Below are 7,711 nucleotides of genomic sequence, written 5' to 3' on the forward strand. Positions count from 1 at the left end.
TGAGGATGAGGACCAGAGATCAGGGTCATGTGGATGAGGACCAGAGATCAGGGTCCTGTGGATGAGGTAACAGATTAGGGTTATGTGGATGAGGACCAGAGATCAGGGTCATGTGGAAGAGGTAACAGATCAGGGTTATGAGGATGAGGACCAGAGATCAGGGTCATATGGATGAGGACCAGAGATCAGGGTCCTGTGGATGAGGTAACAGATTAGGGTTATGTGGATGAGGACCAGAGATCAGGGTCATGTGGAAGAGGTAACAGATCAGGGTTATGAGGATGAGGACCAGAGATCAGGGTCATGTGGATGATTACCATAGATCAGGGTCCTGTGGATGAGGTAACAGATTAGGGTTATGTGGATGAGGACCAGAGATCAGGGTCGTGTGGATGAGGTAACAGAGATCAGTGTCATGTGGATGAGGTAACAGATCAGGGTTATGAGGATGAGGACCAGAGATCAGGGTTATGAGGATGAGGACCAGAGATCAGGGTCATGTGGATCAGGACCAGAGATCAGGGTCCTGTGGATGTGATAACAGATCAGGGTTATGAGGATCAGGTAACAGAGATCAGGGTCATGTGGATAAGGACTAGAGATGAGGGTTATGAGGATGAGGTAACAGAGATCAGGGTTATGAGGATGAGGTAACAGATCAGGGTTATGAAGATGAGGGAACAGAGATCAGGGTTATGAGGATGAGGTAACAGATCAGGGTTATGAGGATGAGGTAACAGATCAGGGTTATGAGTATGAGGTAACAGAGATCAGGGTTATGAGGATGAGGTAGCAGAGATCAGGGTCATGTGGATGAGGTAACAGATCAGGGTTATGAGGATGAGGTAGCAGATCAGGGTTATGAGGATCAGGTAACAGAGATCAGGGTCATGTGGATGAGGACTAGAGATCAGGGTTATGAGGATGAGGTAGCAGAGATCATGGTCATGTGGATGAGGTAACAGATCAGGGTTATGAGGATGAGGTAACAGATCAGGGTAATGAGGATGAGGTAATAGAGATCAGGGTTATGAGAATGAGGGAACAGAGATCGGGGTCATGTTTATTAGGACCAGAGATCAGTGTCATGTGGATGAGGACCAGAGATCATGAGTAGGACGATGAGGTAACAGAGATCAGGGTTATGAGGATGAGGTAACAGAGATCAGGGTTATGAGGATGAGGTAACAGAGATCAGGGTTAAGAAGATGAGGTAACAGATCAGGGTTATGACAATGAGATAACAGAGATCAGGGTTATTAGGATGAGGTAACAGATTAGGGTTTTTAGGATGAGGTAACAGATCAGGGTTATGAGGATGAGGTAACAGGGATCAGGGTCATGTGGATGAGGACCTAAGATCAAGGTTATGAGGATGAGGTAACAGAGATCAGAGTTATTAGGATGAGGTAACAGATCAGGGTTATGAGGATGAGGTAACAGAGATCAGGGTTATGAGGATGAGGTAACAGATCAGGGCTATGAGGATGAGGTAACAGATCAGGGTTATGAGGATGAGGTAACAGAGATCAGGGTGATGTGGATGAGGACCAGAGATCAGGGTTATGAGGCTGAGGTAACAGAGATCAGGGTTATGAGGATGAGGTAACAGATCAGGGTTATGAGGATGAGGTAACAGAGGTCAAGGTTATGAGGATGAGGTAACAGAGATCAGGGTTATGAGGATGAGGAAACAGAGAGATCAGGGTTATGAGGATGAGGTATCAGAGATCAGGGTCCTTTGGATGTGGTAACAGATCAGGGCTATGAGGATGAGGTAACAGAAATCAGGGTGCTTTGGATCAGGTAACATAGATAAGAGTTATGAGGATGAGGTAACAGAGATCAGGGTTATGAGGATGAGGTAACAGATCAGGGTTATGAGTATGAGGTAACAGAGATCAGGGTTATGAGGACGAGGTAGCAGAGATCAGGGTCATGTGGATGAGGTAACAGATCAGGGTTATGAGGATGAGGTAACAGATCAGGGTTATGAGGATGAGGACCTAAGATCAGGGTTATGAGGATGAGGTAACAGAGATCAGAGTTTTTAGGATGAGGTAACAGATCAGGGTTATGAGGATGAGGTAACAGAGATCAGGGTCATGTGGATGAGGACCTAAGATCAGGGTTATGAGGATGAGGTAACAGAGATCAGAGTTATTAGAATGAGGTAACAGATCAGGGTTATGAGGATGAGGTAACAGAGATCAGGGTCATGTGGATGAGGACCAGAGATCAGGGTTATGAAGATCAGGGAACAAAGATCGGGGTTATGAGGATGAGGTAGCAGAGACCAGGGTCATGTGGATTAGGTAACAGATCAGGGTTATGAGGATGAGGTAACAGATCAGGGTTATGAGGATGAGGTAACAGAGATCAGGGTCATGTGGACTAGGTAACAGATCAGGGTTATAAGGATGAGGTAACAGATCATGGTTATGAGGATGAGGGAACAGGGATCGGGGTCATGTGTATGAGGACCAGAGATCAGGGTCATGTGGATGAGGACCAGAGATCATGAGTATGAGGATGAGGTAACAGAGATCAGGGTTATGAAGATGAGGTAACAGAGGTCAGGGTTATGAGGATGAGGTAACAGAGATCAGAGTTATGAGGATGAGGTAACAGAGATCAGGGTCATGTGGATGAGGACCAGAGATCAGGGTTATGAGGCTGAGGTGACAGAGATCAGGGTTATGAGGATGAGGTAACAGATATCAGGGTTACGAGGATGAGGTAACAGATCAGGGTTATGAGGATGAGGTAACAGAGATCAAAGTTATGAGGAAGAGGTAACAGAGATCAGGGTTATGAGGATGAGGTAACAGATCAGGGTTATGAGGATGAGGTAACATAGATCAGGGTCATGAGGATGTGGAAACAGAGAGATCAGGGTTATGAGGATGAGGTAACAGAGATCAGGGTCAAGTGGATGAGGACCAGAGATCGTGAGTATGAGGATGAGGTAACAGAGATCAGGGTCCTTTGGATGAGGACTAGAGATCAGGGTTATGAGGATGAGGTAGCAGAGATCATGGTCATGTGGATGAGGTAACAGATCAGGGTTATGAGGATGAGGTAACAGATCAGGGTAATGAGGATGAGGTAATAGAGATCAGGGTTATGAGGATGAGGGAACAGAGATCGGGGGCATGTTTATTAGGACCAGAAATCAGGGTCATGTGGATGAGGACCAGAGATCATGAGTATGAGGATGAGGTAACAGAGATCAGGGTTATGAGGATGAGGTAACAGAGATCAGGGTTATGAGGATGAGGTAACAGAGATCAGCGTTATGAAGATGAGGTAACAGATCAGGGTTATGACAATGAGATAACAGAGATCAGGGTTATTAGAATGAGGTAACAGATTAGGGTTATGAGGATGAGGTAACAGAGATCAGGGTTTTTAGGATGAGGTAACAGATCAGGGTTATGAGGATGAGGTAACAGGGATCAGGGTCATGTGGATGAGGACCTAAGATCAAGGTTATGAGGATGAGGTAACAGAGATCAGAGTTATTAGGATGAGGTAACAGATCAGGGTTATGATGATGAGGTAACAGAGATCAGGGTTATGAGCATGAGGTAACAGATCAGGGCTATGAGGATGAGGTAACAGATCAGGGTTATGAGGATGAGGTAACAGAGATCAGGGTCATGTGGATGAGGACCAGAGAACAGGGTTATGAGGCTGAGGTAACAGAGATCAGGGTTATGAGGATGAGGTAACAGATATCAGGGTTACGAGGATGAGGTAACAGATCAGGGTTATGAGGATGAGGTAACAGAGGTCAAGGTTATGAGGATGAGGTAACAGAGATCAGGGTTATGAGGATGAGAAAACAGAGAGATCAGGGTTATGAGGATGAGGTAACAGAGATCAGGGTCCTTTGGATGTGGTAACAGATCAGGGCTATGAGGATGAGGTAACAGAAATCAGGGTGCTTTGGATCAGGTAACATAGATCAGAGTTATGAGGATGAGGTAACAGAGATCGGGGTTATGAGGATGAGGTAACAGATAACGGTTATGAGGATGAGGTAACAGATCAGGGTTATGAGTATGAGGTAACAGAGATCAGGGTTATGAGGACGAGGTAGCAGAGATCAGGGTCATGTGGATGAGGTAACAGATCAGGGTTATGAGGATGAGGTAACAGATCAGGGTTATGAGGATGAGGACCTAAGATCAGGGTTATGAGGATGAGGTAACAGAGATCAGAGTTTTTAGGATGAGGTAACAGATCAGGGTTATGAGGATGAGGTAACAGAGATCAGGGTCATGTGGATGAGGACCTAAGATCAGGGTTATGAGGATGAGGTAACAGAGATCAGAGTTATTAGGATGAGGTAACATATCAGGGTTATGAGGATGAGGTAACAGAGATCAGGGTCATGTGGATGAGGACCAGAGATCAGGGTTATGAGGATGAGGTAACAGAGATCAGAATTATGATGATGAGGTAACAGATCAGGGTAATGAGGATGAGGTAACAGAGATCAGGGTCATGTGGATGAGGACTAGAGATCAGGGTTATGAAGATCAGGGAACAAAGATTGGGGTTATGAGGATGAGGTAGCAGAGACCAGGGTCATGTGGATTAGGTAACAGATCAGCGTTATGAGGATGAGGTAACAGATCAGGGTTATGAGGATGAGGTAACAGAGATCAGGGTCATGTGGATTAGGTAGCAGATCAGGGTTTTAAGGATGAGGTAACAGATCATGGTTATGAGGATGAGGGAACAGAGATCGGGGTCATGTGTATGAGGACCAGAGATCAGGGTCATGTGGATGAGGACCAGAGATCATGAGTATGAGGATGAGGTAACAGAGATCAGGGTTATGAAGATGAGGTAACAGAGGTCAGGATTATGAGGATGAGGTAACAGAGATCAGAGTTATGAGGATGAGGTAACAGAGATCAGGGTCATGTGGATGAGGACCAGAGATCAGGGTTATGAGGATGAGGTAACAGAGATCAGAGTTATGAGGATGAGGTAACACGTCAGGGTTATGAGGATGAGGTAACAGATCAGGGTTATGACATTGAGATAACAGAGATCAGGGTTATTAGGATGAGGTAACAGATTAGGGTTATGAGGATGAGGTAACAGAGATCAGGGTTTTTAGGATGAGGTAACAGATCAGGGTTATGAGGATGAGGTAACAGAGATCAGGGTCATGTGGATGAGGACCAGAGATCAGGGTTATGAGGCTGAGGTAACAGAGATCAGGGTTATGAGGATGAGGTAACAGATATCAGGGTTACGAGGATGAGGTAACAGATCAGGGTTATGAGGATGAGGTAACAGAGGTCAAGGTTATGAGGATGAGGTAACAGAGATCAGGGTTATGAGGATGAGGTAGCAGAGATCATGGTCATGTGGATGAGGTAACAGATCAGGGTTATGAGGATGAGGTAACAGATAAGGGTAATGAGGATGAGGTAATAGAGATCAGGGTTATGAGGATGAGGGAACAGAGATCGGGGTCATGTTTATTAGGACCAGAAATCAGGGTCATGTGGATGAGGACCAGAGATCATGAGTATGAGGATGAGGTAACAGAGATCAGGGTTATGAGGATGAGGTAACAGAGATCAGGGTTATGAGGATGAGGTAACAGAGATCAGCGTTATGAAGATGAGGTAACAGATCAGGGTTATGACAATGAGATAACAGAGATCAGGGTTATTAGAATGAGGTAACAGATTAGGGTTATGAGGATGAGGTAACAGAGATCAGGGTCATGTGGATGAGGACCTAAGATCAGGGTTATGAGGATGAGGTAACAGAGATCAGAGTTATTAGGATGAGGTAACATATCAGGGTTATGAGGATGAGGTAACAGAGATCAGGGTCATGTGGATGAGGACCAGAGATCAGGGTTATGAGGATGAGGTAACAGAGATCAGAGTTATGATGATGAGGTAACAGATCAGGGTAATGAGGATGAGGTAACAGAGATCAGGGTCATGTGGATGAGGACTAGAGATCAGGGTTATGAAGATCAGGGAACAAAGATTGGGGTTATGAGGATGAGGTAGCAGAGACCAGGGTCATGTGGATTAGGTAACAGATCAGCGTTATGAGGATGAGGTAACAGATCAGGGTTATGAGGATGAGGTAACAGAGATCAGGGTCATGTGGATTAGGTAGCAGATCAGGGTTTTAAGGATGAGGTAACAGATCATGGTTATGAGGATGAGGGAACAGAGATCGGGGTCATGTGTATGAGGACCAGAGATCAGGGTCATGTGGATGAGGACCAGAGATCATGAGTATGAGGATGAGGTAACAGAGATCAGGGTTATGAAGATGAGGTAACAGAGGTCAGGGTTATGAGGATGAGGTAACAGAGATCAGAGTTATGAGGATGAGGTAACAGAGATCAGGGTCATGTGGATGAGGACCAGAGATCAGGGTTATGAGGATGAGGTAACAGAGATCAGAGTTATGAGGATGAGGTAACACGTCAGGGTTATGAGGATGAGGTAACAGATCAGGGTTATGACATTGAGATAACAGAGATCAGGGTTATTAGGATGAGGTAACAGATTAGGGTTATGAGGATGAGGTAACAGAGATCAGGGTTTTTAGGATGAGGTAACAGATCAGGGTTATGAGGATGAGGTAACAGAGATCAGGGTCATGTGGATGAGGACCAGAGATCAGGGTTATGAGGCTGAGGTAACAGAGATCAGGGTTATGAGGATGAGGTAACAGATATCAGGGTTACGAGGATGAGGTAACAGATCAGGGTTATGAGGATGAGGTAACAGAGGTCAAGGTTATGAGGATGAGGTAACAGAGATCAGGGTTATGAGGATGAGGTAGCAGAGATCATGGTCATGTGGATGAGGTAACAGATCAGGGTTATGAGGATGAGGTAACAGATAAGGGTAATGAGGATGAGGTAATAGAGATCAGGGTTATGAGGATGAGGGAACAGAGATCGGGGTCATTTTTATTAGGACCAGAAATCAGGGTCATGTGGATGAGGACCAGAGATCATGAGTATGAGGATGAGGTAACAGAGATCAGGGTTATGAGGATGAGGTAACAGAGATCAGGGTTATGAGGATGAGGTAACAGAGATCAGCGTTATGAAGACGAGGTAACAGATCAGGGTTATGACAATGAGATAACAGAGATCAGGGTTATTAGAATGAGGTAACAGATTAGGGTTATGAGGATGAGGTAACAGAGATCAGGGTTTTTAGGATGAGGTAACAGATCAGGGTTATGAGGATGAGGTAACAGGGATCAGGGTCATGTGGATGAGGACCTAAGATCAAGGTTATGAGGATGAGGTAACAGAGATCAGAGTTATTAGGATGAGGTAACAGATCAGGGTTATGATTATGAGGTAACAGAGATCAGGGTTATGAGCATGAGGTAACAGATCAGGGCTATGAGGATGAGGTAACAGATCAGGGTTATGAGGATGAGGTAACAGAGGTCAAGGTTATGAGGATGAGGTAACAGAGATCAGGGTTATGAGGATGAGGTAGCAGAGATCATGGTCATGTGGATGAGGTAACAGATCAGGGTTATGAGGATGAGGTAACAGATAAGGGTAATGAGGATGAGGTAATAGAGATCAGGGTTATGAGGATGAGGGAACAGAGATCGGGGTCATGTTTATTAGGACCAGAAATCAGGGTCATGTGGATGAGGACCAGAGATCATGAGTATGAGGATG

This window comes from Oncorhynchus clarkii, chromosome 28 (assembly GCF_045791955.1).
Source record: "Oncorhynchus clarkii lewisi isolate Uvic-CL-2024 chromosome 28, UVic_Ocla_1.0, whole genome shotgun sequence".
In the NCBI taxonomy this organism is placed as follows: domain Eukaryota; kingdom Metazoa; phylum Chordata; class Actinopteri; order Salmoniformes; family Salmonidae; genus Oncorhynchus; species Oncorhynchus clarkii.